Source organism: Pinus tabuliformis, chromosome 1_2, assembly GCF_031772625.1.
Source record: "Pinus tabuliformis cultivar Carrire ecotype Pingquan chromosome 1_2, CPIR1, whole genome shotgun sequence".
Taxonomy (NCBI): Eukaryota; Viridiplantae; Streptophyta; class Pinopsida; order Pinales; family Pinaceae; genus Pinus; species Pinus tabuliformis.
In genome coordinates, this window is record NC_142298.1 from 1,351,507,545 (window position 1) to 1,351,529,336 (window position 21,792).

The window sequence follows — 21,792 nt, forward strand, 5'->3', positions numbered from 1 at the left end:
GCATTGAAGATAAACCAACCACCTAGATTTTACTTCCTCCACTCAAGATACATGATCCCATCACTCATTAGTTGGAGGAATCTTACACATCAAGCACAGATGCACAACATAAGTGGCCTACCTTTCTCACGTTTGTTTACACGTCACAGTCAACAGAATGCACACACTCAACATTTGCATGCAGTGTAGCACAACACCATGGAATCTCCATAAAGTGCAGGTCATGCACGTTCACTCATCTCTGTTCTATGGTCGCTCGTAAACTCAAAGTGTGTTTGTCTTCACTGTTATATCTTTCTTGTTTGCTGGTTCACATAGTTGTCTTGTTCACGAGCCATGCCTTCACCAACATGGGTCAACCAATGCGCTAGTGGTTGCATTGGAAGTCTCACCTCACGTGAGATGGCCCATGCACCGTTAGCTTAGGAGTAGGAGTAGTGTTTTTTTTTTCGCTTGTCTTTGCTTTCTAGTTTGCATGATTGTTTTCTTGCTGACTTGGTTGCTTTTCTTACTTGTTGTTTTCACTTTGTTTCCTTTTATTACTATTTTTGTTTACGCTGTTTTGTATGCTTGGTATATTACTATTTTTGTTTGTGGAAATAAGTGTTGCCAACTACTACGTTCTAGCTTTTGAATAGAGTATGTGGTTGAAATTTGAGGAAAACTCATGACACTGCAACACTTGGCTAGTCTTGTGTCCGCCTTCTCCGTGCTTTGTTGTAACCTTCGATCGATGAAGTCCTGATGGAAAATATGAATTGTCTGCAAGGGAAGTTTCGGTGTAATCGTGAACCTGTGTCCACACTGGGAAGCCCCATGCCTATACTCAGCCTTCTGCTCTGTGTGTTCAAGCTCATTAAACTAGTAGAAACGGAGAAGGGGACAATCTAAATGAGCAAACCTATGTCATAGGTTTTACATGCTTATCTAAAGGAACAACCTCTACTGCTCTCAATAATTCAGGATCCCTCTTCCTCCCCAAAAAGAAATAAGTGCCTATGCACAGTCCTCTTGAAAAATACAAAGGCGAAAGAAGAGACAGGATTCCTACGCAGAGAGGTGAATCATGCAACTCCACCGGGGTAATGACTAGGCTTGATGGCAGTGGAACAATGTGTGTGTTCCTACATGACTCTGCCAGGGTACTTTCTAGGCCTGCTCGTAGTAGAGCAACACCAGAGATGAAAAATTATCCTCTAAAAATCTTCAACTTGCGAGCTAAACTACCCTTCCCAGATTCGAAACATTGAGATCTAAGCTAAACTTTTTATTGTGTTTGACTGAGTTGGAAAAGGGTGAACCATGTATGTCCATGGGGTAAGTGGGGAAGATGAAGTAAGCCACACAACAATTCTATACTCCCCGAAAGACCAAGCCACTGTGCTAGCAATGAATCCAAAGAGAGAAGTTGGAGTTCTACCAGTGTGTTTCCAAGTGTTGTAGCAGCTACAACCACCGTCCAAAATTTTGGCCTGCACCAATTTCAGAGTCTCCCTTGAGAGTTTCACTTGATGACTGCACACATGCGGGTTCGCTCTGTGAGCTCGTGTGAGTCCTCACATCTTCCTTGCTTGTTCATTTCATTCAAGTTTCTGCATACTGGTTTTTAAGTCATGCTTGCGACCATGTTCTGGTTATGCTCGAAGTATTCGCATAGTATGTGCTTGTTGCGTTTGCTATGAAATCATCTGTCACACTCACACACAAAGTCACATTCACTGTCACACAAGCATCGTCTTGATCAATGAAGGGTCAATCATGAGTGCCGCGCTTGTCACTTGCATCGTTGATTAGTCTTGTTGAACATGTGTGTCTGTATGGTTTGAGTCGTTTCGTCGTTGAGTCATGTGAGTGTGTGTTTGCATGATCACCTATGCATATTTTTCTCATTCACACACTTAGTCATTTTTGCTGAAGTCTTGATGAACAGACTTCGATATGACAGTTGGACCATCACCCCGCCATCAACTTGATCGATTGTCAACTAGAACAATGAAAAAACACCAAGATAGTCTTTTCAAGATGTGTTGCCTACAAGCAGTTCAATCAGCTTCCATGTTGACCACCCGAACAGTCAGACCCGACAGCCACCCAGGGACTAACTCCATTCAAAAATTGCACAGAGGCCACTAACCTCACTTGCTCAACTCACTCAGGAAATAGCACAGAAAGGTTAGACAGACACCAAGTGCCCATCCTTGTCTCCTTTAGAAAATTGTGTAGTTTTTCCAATCAGTCATCCAGACAGTTGACCGACTACTCATCCAAGAAATTGGGTAGTTTTCATGAGCAAGCCTTCTACTATCCATTAGTCTGCTCAACTCAAAAATTGCGTAGAGATGATCAATAGGCCGACTTCCCAACTTCAGTGCAATTTCCCCGCTAGCAGCTCTTAGAAGCAAACTGCGAGTTCCCTCCAGGAATTATGCAGTTTCTGTTGCCAATTACTGAGCGACCAACTACTATTTCCCTCTAGGAATTGCGTAATTTTGGCTGCCAGTGACCCTAGTAGCCAACTAACAGTTCCCGTTTGGGAATTGTGCAATTTTGGTTGCTAGTGACCCCAGTAGCCAACTACTAGTTCCCTTTGGGAATTACGCATTTTTGGCTACCATTGACCCCAACAACCAACTGCTAGTTCCCTCTGAGAATTGTGAAGTTTTGGTTGCCAGTGACCCCAACAACCAACTGCCTGTTCCCTCTGGGAATTGGACAGTTTTGACTGCCAGTCTCCTGGGTAGTTCCTTCCAAAAACTGCATAATTTCTGCCTACTGACCATTCATGCAACCCGGCCCGTTCCTTTGGAAAATTGCACAAATCTGGCTGTCCAGCCCTCACTTCCCATTCATTTCAAAAAATGCATAGAGAATGCATGCCTTGCCTTCATGCAACTTAGACTGTCACTCTAAAAATTTGCATAATTTTTCCTCCCGGCTGAGCAAGACCTTGCAGGCAGTCACTGTTGACTCAAATTGCCTGTCTCCATCACTGAGTGAGTCTTGCATAGTTTTCATCAGTAGTGCCCAGAGCCATCATCCCGCTTCACAACCTTTCTGCCTCTCTTGGTCACCTACATCCAAAATGATCATGTACCATGGTAGACTAGAAGGTTTTGGATTTGATGTCATCTCGTGATGAGTGATTGCAGGTACAGATACACCAACAAACATGGCAAGACGATGAATGGGATGAATGAAGGGAGTGTTAGCTACCTATACCAATAGGTTTCATATTTCATGATTGGCAAAGAAAGTTCCAAATATGCTCTGCTTTGATGATGCAAAGATCCCATATTTCCAAGAGAAGACACTGTGTGTATAGAGCTTGATGTGCACTCAATTTTGATGGATGGTCCAACAGCCTAATCTGGACCATGCCATGTTTCAATTTTTTGTTGTAGAATAGAGAAAGAAGTCTGTCCAAACTGTTTAATCTTGGCAGACCAGTAGCTTAGGTAGAGAATTAAGGTTCCCAACTGCTTAATCTGGGACCTTGGAAGCAATAAGGGTAGTTCTAGATAGAAAATCAAAAGAAAAAGCCAAGAGAAAAGAAAAGGAAAATAAGGGTCTGCAAGTCTAAGTGCACCCTCCAAGAAGAAACAAAAAATGCTAGGCAAGTAGATGGGTAGGCAGATGGGGTTGCAGAAATGTCATTCCTTACAATTGAATGTATGCTAACCTATTCACAAAGGAAAATCAATGGATTGAGAAGCTCTTCTTCTCCATCAGGTGGCAGCAAAGCAAAGGAGCATGTCTAACTTTCATTTTCCCCTTTCCCATTCATTACTAACATCCCTTCATTAGTTGTGTTCATGAAAGAATTTGAGGTCTTAGGCTGGTTCTTATTCCTTTAAAAGCCACATTTCTTGTCTAAAATTCTTTTCATTTTGATCTACTCCCTGAACTAAGTGATTTTCAAATAAACTTAGTGATGTCACTCCTCATTCACCTTTTCCATCCATATTAACCCCTAACTTCTATTATCTAAATCCCCTATGTTACCCTTTCCCTACTATTATAACACTATGGTGTACAAACCCCAAGCATTGTATAAATATCCCTCCCCTTGTCATTATAGCCATATGATTCACTGTTCGGGATTAAATTGGCATCTGGTCAGTTTAAGAACCCCAAACCTTACCCCTTTTTCCCCTTCTGGAGCCATTTGACCCATTAAAAATTTCATTGGCTAAGAAACCTTGTGAAAAAACCCCTTTTTACCCCTAACCCGCTTCATTTGCAAAATGCGCATAAAAATCCACTTTTTCCATTTACCCAGAGTTTTAGCGCTGTCCGCATTTTTATAAAAATACATTGAAAAACCATGAAAATCCGCCATATTCCAAAGGTTTCCACCGGGCGCAAATCCCAAAAGAAATATTATTTTAATCCCGCCCCGTTCGTATCGTCCGGCCATCTCAACGATCCGTCGACCGTTGGATCAGGCCCTTTTCATCCGACGGCCCTCATACATATCGGACCGGCCCCGACGTCCGAAAGATACCTTCCGATATCTGTCAGAGGGTGACGTCAGGCCTCTGCCACGCGTCACCCCCACATCGTATCGGAGGTACCTCTGACATTTCCGCTTCCGTATGGAAGGCGGTGCGATATGAAACCGCTAACCACCTCCGGTTTCGGTGAACCCGCCTGCCAACGTCATCGCCAGCGTCATCGCCGTGTCAGCGCCCCGTCCGCCATCTGCCCCACCTGTCTGCCACCTCACCATCCCTGTGGACCTCTCTTATGCCGCCACGTCACCCGATGACGTCATGCTGACGTCATCCGACCTTGACCCCACCTGATGACGTCATGCTGACGTCATCCAAAAAAAGCGCCAATGTTCCGAAAAATCCATATTTTGGCCAAATTTTCGCGTTTTTCGCACTTTTTGCCAAAAACGCTGTTGCTTTCTCTGCATGGTTTTTTACGTTCAAACCGCGCACCAACCTGCTGAACTCAACCTGGAGACCACCGGCGCGCCATTTCCACCTGCATTCGTGACCATTGCTCGCTATTTACCAGGTATTTATCCTTGTGAAATCCCTCCTGCGCCTGGTTTGTCTGTAAATTACCATAAAAATCTTAAAACACTGAGAAACTTATAATTCACCGGCAAATCCCCTGTGCCTGGTCCCCATTTGCACCTGTAAGGTCGAAAATCACCGGCTGAGCCTTGTTTGCCCGAGCTTTTACCAAAAACTGCATTCTGTTCACGCAATCTCGAACTGGTAACCCAAACCGTACCAATTTGCTGTAAAGGAGAGATTAAGGTTAGACATTGGTCTTATCCATGCATTAAGCAGTATTTCAATTGCTGCAATTGACTATTTATCCTCTATCCTTGAGTAATTCGCATTTCTCTGTCAAAGTAAACTCTTTGTGTTGCTCGGCATAGTAACACCAGTCTATAAACAACAGAAATCCTTAAAGCAACCATGGATCCACCAGTAGCCCCGGTGGCATTGAACGTTGCTCCATTGAATGCCCCTCAGAGAGAATTGGAGTGGCAGCCTCTAGCAGACTTGGACTATCAAATTTCAGAGGAAATGCTGATGAGGACAAAGTTCCACATCCACCTGCTAAATGAATTGAAGGCTAAACATGAGAGTGGGACAGATGGGCTGGGCATATGCGACTCTTTTCTCCCTATCTTCAAGCTCCCTCAGGTCAATCAGTTCCCTGATTTGATCCACCTATGTGTTGAAAACTATGACCCTACTCAGAGGGCAGTGCTTGACCCATCAGGCTCAGCTGTTTTCTATATCACCCCAGAAGCTATCAAAGAGATGCTCTGCTTCAAAAATGAGAAGAAATTGGTCCCTCTATCACTCATAGACTTGATAAATCAAGGAGCCAGGTTGAAAGATGCTCAGGTCACCAAATTAAATCAGCTGTACATTGACTTTGACTCTGTGAAGTATCCTCCTATAAACCAAGTATACCTCAACCAATTGGGCAGAGATCTTGCAGACATGATTAGTCCCATTTTGGGCTATAATTCAATTGAATTTGTTGATGAAACTGTGCTGGTGATCATGCTAATGTTCGCTCCTGGCAAGTCTCCAATCTGCTATGACTATGCCACCTACATCTCTGATAAGATACATGAGCAATTGATGAACTTGGCAAGAGAAAAGGTGTTCAGATACACCTCTTACATATACCACTTAATCCTATATTATCAACATGAAACGTTTTCTTTTGCTATGAAAAGGGTGGATGCCCAAGTCAATCCAAGGTCAGTGGTCTGTTGGTCCTCTATCTTCCACTGCAGACCTAACTCCCCATATACTTACTGTGAGTTCATAGATCTCTTCATCCACCCAGCCATGTCTCCGATGATGAGCTCACCTCCTCCAAGACTAACTGATGAGATGCAAAGGGTACTCTAGTTGTCTAAATCATACAGCATTAGGGACTGGTACTTCTATCAGAACCACACGGTCATCAGGATCTATGGGTGTGAATTGCCTCCCTACAGATTGCCCAAATATGTGCCCATGAAATTGTTTTCCCTTGAATATTTCAGGCAGTTTGGGAATGCTGATGTGCTACATTTTTCAGGCAAAGGCAAGAAAGCACAACTCAAGGTCAGGAACCAATTAGGCCACTTTATCTACAACAAAAGGGAGGAAGGTTGGAAAGAGGCGGATAGCATGTTAGAATCCCTTGGCTTGCAAACCAGTTTCCTTTGGAAACCTTATGACCCCAATCACTTCATAACTTTAAGAAGGGTCAAGTATAAACTGTCTGGTTATGATCATGTAAGGATTCCTCACATAGAAAAATATGCAAATCAAGTAAAATGGAGGAGAGGAACCTTAGAGGAGGCTGTCACACAAGAAGAGTTAAATCAAAGAGCGATAAGAAATATGAGGAAGATGGCTGACCTTGAGCTTTGTTCACAGGTGTTTACTCTTCCAAGCACTCAAGTGGGAGCAGCTGCCTCTTCCTCCACAGCAAATCAGCAAGCAGTTAAGGCTACTGGGCAGACTTCTAGCAAAGGCAAGGAAAAAGAGATGGAAACCGAACAGCCACCTCATGAGGAGGTGCAGCAGCAACAAGAACAGGTACAACAACAACAAGAGGGGCAGCAAGAGACAGACCAGCCATTACAGCAAGAAAAGGCAGCTGAGGCCCCAATTTTTACTAAGCAGCAGCCACCACAAATTGTGCCTCCTAGGCAGGAAACAACAGCCGAAGCCTCAGTCCTCCAAACCCCACAAAAGGAAGACATAAGTAGAAAGAGGGACAGAGAGACTCCCCTAACCACATCAATAAGTCATGGGGAGAAAAGGCACAGAATGAATCCCCTTTCAGATGAGGAAATGCCTATTGGGCAGTCATTGGGCATGGGCCCACCAAGTCTAGAGGCCTCAGCAAGTTCCTTCCAGCAGGAACAAGAGAGGATGATGGGAGGAGAAGTCAACTGCTCAAGCCAGTAGAGAGAAGGTGAACTGAGCATCAAACAACAGTTCATTGGCATTAAGAGGAGGAATGAGCCAATAAAGATACAACTATATAATCATTTGTTGAAAATGGCTCCCACCAACCAGCAAAGGCTCATGTCTGCATATGATGTTAATGAAGGCAAAATGATCATGAGTCACTTCATGCCAACTGCATTGCAGCCACAGTCCCCTTCAGACTACTTGAGGACCAATCTTGAGGTCCTTGCCAAGGACATCCACCCAATGGACAAAATTGAATTGCATAAACAAACGGGTGAGATGGTGTATGCCTCCTTGGCAGACAAGACACTGGATAACTACAGGCTAGAAAATAGCCTAAATAATACAGCTGCCCAACTTGAGTTGGAGAGAGCATCCTCTCAAGCAAAGGACAACAGGATCAGGGCCTTAGAAGATATAATCATAGAGATTGGACATGATCCTAAGGACATCGAGGGCATACAAGAAATATTGAAATTGAGGGATGCAGACATGGCAGCTTTGAGGAGAAAGATCAAAATCCCAGCAATAATTCACCCTCAAACAGATGAAGTTGCCCAGCTGAGACATGATCAAGATGCCACAGCTTTGCTGGTGTCTTTATATAAACAGCTGATCCAGACTCAAGAAAAGTTGGGAGAATCAGAGGCTGCACAGGCAGCATTGCAAGCATCATTACAGCAAAAGGAAGGAGGTCAAACATCTCAGCCTCCTCCTGAAATAATTAACCTTGAGGAAGCTCCTCCAACTACTGCTCCTCCTACTCAACAAACAGATCAGGCAGCACCTTCTACCTCAGCACCAGCACCAACAACAGAGCAGGCTCCAAGCCTAGATATGCAGAAGCTCAAGAATGAAATCCAAGCCCTGGAAGCCCAAATGTCAGAGTTAAAAGAGGCCAGGGAAAATTTTGTCAAATTAAATGAAAGATATGACAAATCCAAGAAGACTGTAGCAGAAAAGGGCAGGGAAATAAAAGCCCTTAAGGACAGGATAAAGGAGCTGGAGAAGGAGCTCACACTGGATAAAGTGACAACTGAGCTCAAGACAGTGCTATTTGCCAATATTGGCCAATCCATCACTGATCAATGGCAATATATTGAGACAATTCATGAGCAGTTGGAGCTCATTTCAAAAGCACAAAGGGAAATTCAGAGATCAAGGGCCTCTCTAGGAAATATGCCTGAAATTGCCAACAGGATGATCAATGTTCTTAATAATAGAACAAGTGCTCAGTTAGCAACTATGGGAATTTCCAACAGGACTGAGACTATCTTGTTAGTAAAGAGGGTCCTAACACTAAGAAACCTGGTGCAGACATTAGAAAGAAGGACCCAGGACATGCAGACAGAGGTCAATAGATTCATGGACAAGTATGTGGCATTGCAAAACAGAGGTTTCCCTGGCTTACTGAACAGCGCAAGAAGGCTACTTACACATGAGCAGTATGCCAAGAGGGTCAACACATTCGCCACAAATCAGATCACTGAAAGGCCCAGCACCTCAGAGGAAACAGGGCCAGCTACAGGACAAACTCTCTACAACATGGTAGAGAATTTATTCTTTATAATGAATGAAATCAAACATCTGTTTGAAGTGCCTCCCAATTTCTATAAATACACAGAGGAAGATGAGACTTTGGATGCAATTCTCAGACATCAATTGCCCACACAGGAATGGTGGACTAAGGCAATACAGATGATCTTATAGACCAGGAAGCCATTCACTAAGTTTTTTTTTATCAAAAGTACAAGTTGGCATGCACAGGAAAACTTAGTAAAATCAGCATGCATGAAAAGGGAAGGGCTGATCCAACTCAGCAGATCATATTCGGCCAACAAAGGAAGATTGACAGCTAATAGGTAACAGGGCCGAAAAACTACAGCACGACATGCCATAAAGGCGCATTTTTCAGAGTTAAAGCAGAACGGTCAGACCGACTCAGTGGCCTCCAAAGGCCAAAATATCTTCTGACATACATAAAGAGCACTTATTCTGTATTCAATGATGTAATAACTTCTTATCTACTTTCTGTACAAGTTGGTGAATGAATTTATTTCTCAGATGACTCAACGCCTCATATATTTTTGTATGACCGTTTGTATATATTCCCCCTCGCATAAGTTTGCAGGGGTTGTTGTTGATTTCTCTTCAAGAGTTTCTTATGCTGTATTCTTCCAGACTATTAATACAAAAGTTGAAGGATTATCCAAAGCTCTGCGTTATCTGAGTCGTTGTGGTGTTTTGCTGAATGTTACAGGATTCCTGCATGTTTCATGGCACAATAAGTTTTCTTCAAACTCTCGTTATGTGTTTATGTATCTTTTCATAGCTCATTCATATTCTGTGTTTTACAATTAATGGCAAGGAAAAAGAATAGTTCTAGGATTTAATCACAGTTTACCCTAGACTCAATCTATGCCATTATAAGTGTTTTCTTCAGTTACAGGTATGAAGGTGTAATTCTTAATTGCTGCACTTTCAAACTATATACTTTCACAACGTTTGTTGTTTCAGGAAATCAAGTTTGATCTTGTGCAACATATCTCTTTCTCACACTCAGCTTAGTGGAAGATTCTTAATTGCCTTTCACTGGTTGAACACACATCACAATCACAATTTCAGATTTGTCCCATGAGATATTTAAATGGCCCTGTAATTCCAGCTACTCAACCCAATATTCAGTCAACCTGTAGCCACAGACTCCATTGCCCAATGGATTAATACTGCCTGAAAACTTACACCTTAGATGCAGAAGACTTCCCTCAACCAAAACATAAAACAAAACTCTGAACATAATAGCTAGCCTAAAATACTATCAAAACAGAGACAAATCATAAAGAGAGAGCCCTCTCTGATTACAGTTTGGCTAGAAACAGTAATCCAAAGATTGGTTAGTGGTTACCCCGGCCGTATTCCCTTGGGAGTCAAAGGGAACAACCTGGGTGTTAACATAATTGGCGACTCCACTGGGGACAAGCATATTTTTCAACTGTTGTCCGTCCATAGACAGTGGTTATAAAAGATTGAACAGTCCCTTAAAACAATCCTAAAAATATCTTAGAAAATACCAAAAAAGAGGTTCAGAAGCTGGCTCCTAAAAGGGAAACTAGACACACTAGGTCAAATCCTGACCCAAATCCACCAGCTGTTTTTGAAAATCCTAATATAATCCCCAAAATCATTAGGAAGCAGCAAAGGCAGGGACATCCTACTGATTTGAGTCCTGAGACAGCCCACCCTGAACCAGTTCCAACTCCAATCAAGGTCCTATTTAGGTCTACCCCTGTCTCCCCCAGTTCACCATCTACATCTCAAAGCCCTCCTTTCACACCTTCATCCACTGCACATATTCCCTTGACCAACACTCTAGTTTCTACCGGTCCCATCAACCCTGTAGTACCCATCGTCCCTGTTATCCCGTTTATCCCTGTCAATCCCATAAACCCTGCAAATATGGCCAATAGGTATGCACCCTTGCAGTTACCTGCTAATGCTGCAGCTCTACCCCAAGACTACCAATCCAAGATCTCATATTTTGACTCCACTGGCCCTTTTACAGCTATTCAGCATGCCAAAAGGATGCAAGACCATTTTGAGACCTATGAAATAGATGATGACAGTGTGAGAATGAGGATGTTTGTTCAAAGTCTGACTGGGGATGTAAGAACTTGGTTTAGATCCCTGAATGCAAATTCCATCACAACTCCTGATGAGCTTTATCAAGCCTTTACTAACAGATGGGAGAAAAAGAAAGATCCTCTGCACATACTTGGTGAATATGACACTATCAAACGAGGTCCTCAAGAGACCGTTCTGGAGTATTGTGCAAGATTCAACAATGTATATAACGCAATCCCACAAAATTTAAGACCTCCTCCTGATTTGGCCTTGTACAAATTTCCTGATGGTTTTGACCCTGATATGGCCTATCAGTTGAAGGAGAGAGCTCCTGAAACCCTTGCAGATGCCCAAAAGGTTGCTGTCACAGTGGAAGCTAACCTGATTGCCAAAAGAAACAGAGCAAGGTTGGAAAAGAGAACCACCTTCAAAGAAGAACCCTCAGCCTTTGATCAAAAACTGGATGCAATACTCACTGGTATGAAGAGATTGGGTGATAGAGTGGAATCAGTTGAGAGAAAGTCATCATGGGAAGCACCACAAAACAACCCTCCTAGGAATCCAAATTTTAGGAGAACTCAAAATCCAAATGTTGGCAAGGCCAGTTCTGACCCAGACATAAGGCCCCCTTTCCAAGAGAATTATGCTGAGACTTCCACATCAAGTGAACCCAATGAAGATCCCCACATTAATTTAATGGGTTTGAATGGTGAAAGTCAAGTCTTTTTAACACAAGAAGATCATGAGAATGATGAAATCAAGCTGTTCCAAACCAAATCAGGTGAGTCATTTGACTTTAATCAAGGCTATGACACAGCTGTTTATGAAGTCCATAAACAATACAAGTTAAGGAGTAGAACTGTAAATGTAACACAGCCTGAAAAGATAAAGGATAGCCAGCAGCCCAAAAGAGCCATAGTCACAGAGTCAAATGACACAACATAATCACTTGCAAAGGAAGTAACCATTGAAGAAGTCACTGAACCATTTTCTTTAAAACAACAGCCCATGACTACATCATCCTTGCACCCTAACCCAAGTGTCACTCCTCAAGAGATGAGCAAGAAGGACAAGCCTCAAGATCAAGATAACAATCAAGAAGAAGAGTTAGTGAACAAGGAAAGAACTGTCATCCACAGCCAAAAGACCCAATCTGAAAAACCCTTTGACCTGCAAACTGAAATTGGTAAATTGAAGGTAGCTATTCCTCTTTCAGAACTAGCTAAGCATGACATTTATAAACAACAAATCAAGAAGTCCCTTCAACTTACTAACAACAAAGATGATGTCAATGTGTTGGATGATACCCCAGAATTGCTGTTCGGTCCAGAAGTTGATGGAAAAACAGTAGTCACAGGGATCTTACCTTTTTATGTCAGTTTACATGTTCATGATAAGATATTGCACAATGCAATGTTTGATTTAGGTGCCTCTCACAACCTCATGCCAAAAGCAGTCATGGAAAGATTGAATCTAGATATTACAAGACCATATAAGGACCTATTCTCCTTTGACTCCAGCCAAGTCAAGTGCTTAGGTCTAATAAAAGATCTATGTGTGTCCCTTGTTCAGTACCCAAATAAAACAATTCTAATGGATGTTGTAGTTGCTGATATCCCTCCCAAGTATGGGATGCTCTTATCAAGATCATGGGGGGCTAAACTCCAAGGTTCCCTACAACTAGACATGTCATATGCAACCATCTCTGTCTTTGGGCAACCAAAAAGACTGTACGGAGAAACACTTATGAAATACATGGTCAGCAGTGAAGAAAAACCCCAAAATTTTCCCATATATGCTGTTCATTTTGATATAGACTCATATATTCTTTTCAATGATAATACAGGTCTTACCAATAATGATGCTGAAACCAAAACACTTGAACAAGACCAGGACATTAATGAAAAGGCTGCTGCTCTAGAAATCAAGCTAATTCAAACAAGTAATCAGACTGTCCTAGAAGACAAACCAGGTGAAAAGCCAGAGCTTCAACTTATGATCCCAGATCACAGGGAACTTATTAAATCTCCCCTAGAAAAAGAGAACCTATGGTTTCTTGAATTTGATGGGTCAGTCAACAAATTAGGGGCAGGAGGTGGAGTTTGGATACATAATAAACAACACAGTCATGCAGAGGGCCGAGCCTATAGGTTAAACTTCAGATGCACCAACAATATGGCAGAATATGAAGCGCTTTTGCTAGGCCTTAAACTAGTAAAATCCTTACAAGTCGTAAAAGTTTCAATACTAGGAGATTCAGACTTGATCATCCAACAAGTAAAGGGAAATTTTGTTACTAATGATAAAAGACTGAGATCTTATAGGTCTGCTGCTGCTGAACTACTACAGTCCTTCACTGAATTCCAGATTACCAAAATTCCTAGAACCCATAATCTACATGCCCATAGCTTGGCCACATTTGCAAGTACCCGCAAGCTACCTTTTGAGCCTCACCACTGTTTTACAGCTGAGGTAAAGCACAGACCTTCTGTCCCAGACAATGTCAAGGACTGGAAAGTATTTGAAGATGATGCACAAATAAATAACTTCCTGACCTTGCAACGAGAATTTGCAGGACTAAATATTGACACTGAGGGAGCAAGTCAATCACAAATACTTGAAAGAGAAAGTCAATCACAAATACAGAGTAAACAGAATAACAAGCCAATGTCACCTAAGACAGCTCACCAAATCCTACATCCAACAATTTTTAACAAAGAAAACATACAAGAACTTGGAGAAAACAGTTGTGAAGAGATAGCTGATGATGAAGCCGAAGTTATACAATTGAAAGACAATTTTCTTCCAACAGGCTTAGCTCCATTAGAAGACATTTTCGACTCCAATGATGTTCCCAGCAAACCAAAAATCCAGCCCCTCAACACGGCCATAGAAGAGTGTAACATTGGGACTGCTGAACAACCCAAAATAATAAAACTGTTTGCTTCATTACCTCCTGATCAAAAGCCTAAATACATTGACCTCTTCAAGGAGTTCCAGGATGTCTTTTCATGGAGTTATGAGGATTTAAAATCCTATGACACCTCTGTAATATAACACACTATCCCTCTCAAGCCAGATCAAAAACCCTTTAAACAAAAATTGAGGAGAATCAATCCTATGCTTCTCCCAGCAATGGAACAAGAGGTACAGAAAATGTTTAAGGTAGGCATCATAGCACCAATCAGATTCTCTGATTGGATTTCAAACTTAGTCCCTACAAGAAAGAAAACCGGTGAAATAAGGCTATGTGTTGACCTAAGGAACTTGAATCAAGTATCCTTGAAAGATAATTACCCCTTACCCAAAATGGATCACATCTTGCAGAGAGTAGTAGGGGCCTCAAGAATTTCTCTACTTGATGGATTCTCAGGTTTCAACCAGATCTTAGTTCATCCTGATGATCAGGACAAAACAGCATTTACAACCCCATGGGGAACCTTCAAATATGTTAAAATGCCTTTTGGGTTGAAAAATGCAGGGGCTACATTCCAAAGAGCAATGGATATTGCTTTTGTCAAAGAGATTCATGACTTTCTTGTCATTTATTTGGATGACCTCACACCTTTCTCCAAATCTGACCAAGAACATTTGAAACATCTAAGGCAGATATTCATAACTTGTAGGAAATATGGGATTTCCTTAAATCCTAAGAAATCCCTGTTTGGTTTGGAGGAAGGTAAATTGTTGGGCCACATCATTTCTAAAGATGGCATTAGGATTGATCCAGACAGAATCCAGGCCATCTTACAAATGCCTCATCCAAGAAATGTAAAGGAGTTACAAGCCTTTCTGGGTAAAATCAACTTCCTAAGGAGATTCATCCCAAATTTGGCTGAATTAAGAAGATTACTCAATAACATGCTAAAAAAGGATTCAAAAGTAAAATGGACAGTAGAAGCAAATCAAGCTTTTGAAGGTATCAAACTAGCCCTCACCCAAACCCCAGTCTTAACCAACCCTCAATTTGATAGGGAGTTTATCATATTTTCCTTTGCTTCCCAACACACAATTGCTGCTGTCTTATTACAGAAAGATGACCAAGGAAATGAAAAACTTATTGCTTTTTTCAGTAGAGCTCTTAGAGATGCACCCCTCAAATACCAGATCATGGAAAAACAAGCATATGCCTTGGTCAAAGCTATTAAAGACTTTAGGATCTACATCCTATACTCCCATGTCATAGCCTATGTACTAAGCCCAATTGTGAAAGACATACTTACTCAAGAGAACTTAGAGGGCAGGAGAGGAAAATGGATTGCCAACATTTTAGAATTTGACATTGAAATAAAACCTACAAAACTGATAAAAGGGCAAGGTTTGGCGAAACTAATGTCTGAAACAAATTTCCAAGCCTTGGACATCAACCAGCTGGACAATGAACCAGAGCTGGCGACTCCAAAGATCAATATAGCCTTTGAACAATCCCCTTGGTACTCTGATATATGTTATGTGTTACAAAACCTGTGTGCTCCCCCAGGATTGTCCAGAACTAAATGTAGGTTCTTAAAAATGAAAGCTTCAAGATATTGTGTCATGGATGGCAATTTGCTTTGGAAAAACCATGAGGGTATACTGTTAAACTGCCTGACTGAAAATGACGCTAATAATATCACCAAAGAATTTCATGAAGGTGACTGTGGTGGACACTTGTATTGGAAGTCCACTGTGGATAAGATTTTGAGGGCTGGTTACTATTGGCCCACTGTTTTCTCTGATGTCAAGAAATTCACCACCTCATGTCATAAATGTCAAGTGTTTGAGGGAAAGAGAAATTTACTGCCACTTCCTTTGAGGCCTATTGCAACAGAGAGACCTTTTCAACAATGGGGCTTGGATTTCATTGGGCAAATTCACCCTTCATCTTCAGGCCAACATAGATGGATTCTAACAGCTACAGACTACTTTACTAAATGGATTGAAGTTGTTCCATGCAGACAAGCTAATGATTCCACTATCATTCAGTTCCTTGAGACCAATATTCTTTCTAGATTTGGTTGTCCTGATAAGATAATAACAGACAATGCTGTTGCTTTCAGATCTAAGAAGATGGTGAATTTCTGCCACAAATTTCACATTACCTTGGGCCATTCTACTGCATACTATCCCCAAGGAAATGGCCTTGCTGAGTCATCAAATAAAAGTCTGGTTAACATCATAAAGAAAGTGTTAGAAGAAAATAAAAAGAATTGGCATAAGAAACTTGTGAATGCCTTATGGGCAGATAGACTAACAACCAAAAGATCAATTGGGGTCAGCCCATATGAGCTAGTCTATGGATTAGAGGCCAAATTCCCTTCATCACTAGGGATCCCTGTTATGAAACTACTTCAAGAGACTCAAGCTGAGCCCAATGATATGCAAAGGAGGGTAAATCAAATTATATGTTTACAGCAAACTAGAGACCAAGTTTACAGCAGAGTTCAAGTTTTGCAAGAAAAGTTAAAGAAAGCCTTTGACAGAAGGACCAAGGCAGAAGATTTTAATGTTGGAGACAAAGTCCTCAAGTGGGATTCAAGAAGGGAAGATAAAGGAAAACATGGAAAATTTGATTCCCTTTGGAGAGGACCATTTGCTGTTCAAGCAGTACAAGGAAACAATACTTATTTCCTTAAAGGTCTTAAAGAAACTGATTTGGATGAAGGTCCTGTGAATGGCAGGATGTTGAAGCACTATTTTGACTACTATCCATAAGTGCAGCCTGAGTTTTCCTTGTACATAATCAGGTGTATATATTACTTTCTGTTAAAATGTAAAAATGCAGTTTCTCAAGTTTTATTGGTTCCCAGCTAAAAGCTAATGAGTTCAGAGATCTACCAAGATGGGAAGAATACAATTTTGGCATTTCAAAGCAGCATACTTCAAGTTTTGGTAAAAGCAGTCAAGGGCCAAGGCATTCTGACCTGCTGTTCTTGGTCTTTCAAATGGAAAAACCATCCCCATGTGGAGCCATTGTTAGCTACCTATACCAATAGGTTTCATATTTCATGATTGGCAAAGAAAGTTCCAAATATGCTCTGCTTTGATGATGCAAAGATCCCATATTTCCAAGAGAAGACACTGTGTGTATAGAGCTTGATGTGCACTCAATTTTGATGGATGGTCCAACAGCCTAATCTGGACCATGCCATGTTTCAATTTTTTGTTGTAGAATAGAGAAAGAAGTCTGTCCAAACTGTTTAATCTTGGCAGACCAGTAGCTTAGGTAGAGAATTAAGGTTCCCAACTGCTTAATCTGGGACCTTGGAAGCAATAAGGGTAGTTCTAGATAGAAAATCAAAAGAAAAGCCAAGAGAAAAGAAAAGGAAAATAAGGGTCTGCAAGTCTAAGTGCACCCTCCAAGAAGAAACAAAAAATTCTAGGCAAGTAGATGGGTAGGCAGATGGGGTTACAGAAATGTCATTCCTTACAATTGAATGTATGCTAACCTATTCATAAAGGAAAATAAATGGATTGAGAAGCTCTTCTTCTCCATCAGGTGGCAGCAAAGCAAAGGAACATGTCTAACTTTCATTTTCCCCTTTCCCATTCATTACTAACATCCCTTAATTAGTTGTGTTCATGAAAGAATTTGAGGTCTTAGGCTGGTTCTTATTCCTTTAAAAGCCACATTTCTTGTCTAAAATTCTTTTCATTTTGATCTACTCCCTAAACTAAGTGATTTTCAAATAAACTTAGTGATGTCACTCCTCATTCACCTTTTCCATCCATATTAACCCCTAACTTCTATTATCTAAATCCCCTATGTTACCCTTTCCCTACTATTATAACACTATGGTGTACAAACCCCAAGCATTGTATAAATATCCCTCCCCTTGGCATTATAGCCATATGATTCACTGTTCGGGATTAAATTGGCATCTGGTCAGTTTAAGAACCCCAAACCTTACCCCTTTTTCCCCTTCTGGAGCCATTTGACCCATTAAACCTTTCATTGGCTAAGAAACCTTGTGAAAAAACCCCTTTTTACCCCTAACCCGCTTCATTTGCAAAATGCGCATAAAAACCCACTTTTTCCATTTACCCAAAGTTTTAGCGCTGTCCGCATTTTTATAAAAATACATTGAAAAACCATGAAAATCCGCCATATTCCAAAGGTTTCCGCCGGGCGCAAATCCCAAAAGAAATATTATTTTAATCCCGCCCGCGTTCGTATCGTCCCGCCATCTCAACGATCCGTCGACCGTCGGATCAGGCCCTTTTCATCCGACGGCCCTCGTACATATCGGACCGGCCCCGACGTCCGAAAGATACCTTCCGATATCTGTCAGAGGGTGACGTCAGGCCTCTGCCACGCGTCACCCCCACATCGTATCGGAGGTAGCTCTGACATTTCCGCTTCCGTATGGAAGGCGGTGCGATATGAAACCACTAACCACCTCCGGTTTCGGTGAACCCGCCTGCCAACGTCATCGCCGTGTCAGCACCCCGTCCGCCATCTGCCCCACCTGTATGCCACCTCACCATCCCTGTGGACCTCTCTTATGCCGCCACGTCACCCGATGACGTCACGCTGACATCATCCGACCTTGACCCCACCTGATGACGTCATGCTGACGTCATCCAAAAAAAGCGCCAATGTTCCGAAAAATCCATATTTTGGCCAAATTTTCGCGTTTTTCGCACTTTTTGCCAAAAACGCTGTTGCTTTCTCTGCATGGTTTTTTACGTTCAAACCGCACACCAACCTGCTGAACTCAACCTGGAGACCACCGGCGCGCCATTTCCACCTGCATTCGTGACCATTGCTCGCTATTTACCAGGTATTTATCCTTGTGAAATCCATCCTGCGCCTGGTTTGTCTGTAAATTACCATAAAAAGCTTAAAACACTGAGAAACTTATAATTCACCGGCAAATCCCCTGTGCCTGGTCCCCATTTGCACCTGTAAGGCCGAAAATCACCGGCTGAGCCTTGTTTGCCCGAGCTTTTACCAAAAACTACATTTTGTTCACGCAATCTCGAACTGGTAACCCAAACCGTACCAATTTGCTGTAAAGGAGAGATTAAGGTTAGACATTGGTCTTATCCATGCATTAAGCAGTATTTCAATTGCTGCAATTGACCATTTATCCTCTGTCCTTGAGTAATTCACATTTCTCTGTCAAAGTAAACTCTTTGTGTTGCTCGGCATAGTAACACCAGTCTATAAACAACAGAAATCCTTAAAGCAACCATGGATCCACCAGTAGCCCCGGTGGCATTGAACGTTGCTCCATTGAATGCCCCTCAGAGAGAATTGGAGTGGCAGCCTCTAGCAGACCTGGACTATCAAATTTCAGAGGAAATGCTGATGAGGACCAAGTTCCACATCCACCTGCTAAATGAATTGAAGGCTAAACATGAGAGTGGGACAGATGTGCTGGGCATATGGGACTCTTTTCTCCCTATCTTCAAGCTCCCTCAGGTCAATCAGTTCCCTGATTTGATCCACCTATGTGCTGAAAACTATGACCCTACTCAGAGGGCAGTGCTTGACCCTTCAGGCTCAGCTGTTTTCTATATCACCCCAGAAGCTATCAAAGAGATGCTCTGCTTCAAAACTGAGAAGAAATTGGTCCCTCTATCACTCATAGACTTGATAAATCAAGGAGCCAGGTTGACAGATGCTCAGGTCACCAAATTAAATCAGCTGTACATTGACTCTGACTCTGTGAAGTATCCTCCTATCAACCAAGTATACCTCAACCAATTGGGCAGAGATCTTGCAGACATGATTAGTCCCATTTTGGGCTATAATTCAATTGAATTTGTTGATGAAACTGTGCTGGTGATCATGCTAATGTTCGCTCCTGGCAAGTCTCCAATCTGCTATGACTATGCCACCTACATCTCTGATAAGATACATGAGCAATTGATGAACTTGGCAAGAGAAAAGGTGTTCAGATACACCTCTTACATATACCACTTAATCCTATATTATCAACATGAAAAGTTTTCTTTTGCTATGAAAAGGGTGGATGCCCAAGGCAATCCAAGGTCAGTGGTCTATTGGTCCTCTGTCTTCCACTGCAGACCTAACTCCCCATATACTTACTGTGAGTTCATAGATCTCTTCATCCACCCAGCCATGTCTCTGATGATGAGCTCACCTCCTCCAAGACTAACTGATGAGATGCAAAGGGTACTCCAGTTGTCTAAATCATACAACATTGGGGACTGGTACTTCTATCAGAACCACACGGTCATCAGGATCTATGGGTGTGAATTGCCTCCCTACAGATTGCCCAAATATGTGCCCATGAGATTGTTTGCCCTTGAATATTTCAGGCAGTTTGGGAATGCTGATGTGCTACATTTTTCAGGCAAAGGCAAGAAAGCACAACTCAAGGTCAGGAACCAATTAGGCCACTTTATCTACAACAAAAGGGAGGAAGGTTGGAAAGAGGCGGATAGCATGTTAGAATCCCTTGGCTTGCAAACCAGTTTCCTTTGGAAACCTTATGACCCCAATCACTTCATAACTTTAAGAAGGGTCAAGTATAAATTGTCTGGTTATGATCATGTAAGGATTCCTCACATAGAAAAATATGCAAATCAAGTAAAATGGAGGAGAGGAACCTTAGAGGAGGCTGTCACACAAGAAGAATTAAATCAAAGAGCGATAAGAAATCTGAGGAAGATGGCTGACCTTGAGCTTTGTTCACAGGTGTTTACTATTCCAAGCACTCAAGTGGGAGCAGCTGCCTCTTCCTTCACAGCAAATCAGCAAGAAGTTAAGGCTACTGGGCAGACTTCTAGCAAAGGCAAGGAAAAAGAGATGGAAACCGAACAACCACCTCATGAGGAGGTGCAGCAGCAACAAGAACAGGTACAACAACAACAAGAGGGGCAACAAGAGACAGAGCAGCCATTACAGCAAGAAAAGGCAGCTGAGGCCCCAATTTTTACTGAGCAGCAGCCACCACAAATTGTGCCTCCTAGGCAGGAAACAACAGCCGAAGCCTCAGTCCTCCAAACCCCACAAAAGGAAGACATAAGCAGAAAGAGGGACAGAGAGACTCCCCTAACCACATCAATAAGTCATGGGGAGAAAAGGCACAGAATGAATCCCCTTTCAGATGAGGAAATGCCTATTGGGCAGTCATTGGGCATGGGCCCACCAAGTCTGGAGGCCTCAGCAAGTTCGTTCCAGCAGGAACAAGAGAGGATGATGGGAGGAGAAGTCAGCTCCTCAAGCCAGCAGAGAGAAGGTAAACTGAGCATCAAACAACGGTTCATTGACATTAAGAGGAGGAATGAGCCAATAAAGATACAACTATATAATCATTTGTTGAAAATGGCTCCCACCAACTAGCAAAGGCTCATGTCTGCATATGATGTTAATGAAGGCAAAATGATCATGAGTCACTTCATGCCAACTGCATTGCAGCCACAGTCCCCTTCAGACTACTTGAGGACCAATCTTGAGGTCCTTGCCAAGGACATCCACCCAATGGACAAAATCAAATTGCATAAACAAATGGGTGAGATGGTGTATGCCTCCTTGGCAGACAAGACACTGGATAACTACAGGCTAGAAAATAGCCTAAATAATACAGCTGCCCAACTTGAGTTGGAGAGAGCATCCTCTCAAGCAAAGGACAACAGGATCAGGGCCTTAGAAGATATAATCATAGAGATTGGACATGATCCTAAGGACATCAAGGGCATACAAGAAATATTGAAATTGAGGGATGCAGACATGGCAGCTTTGAGGAGAAAGATCAAAATCCCA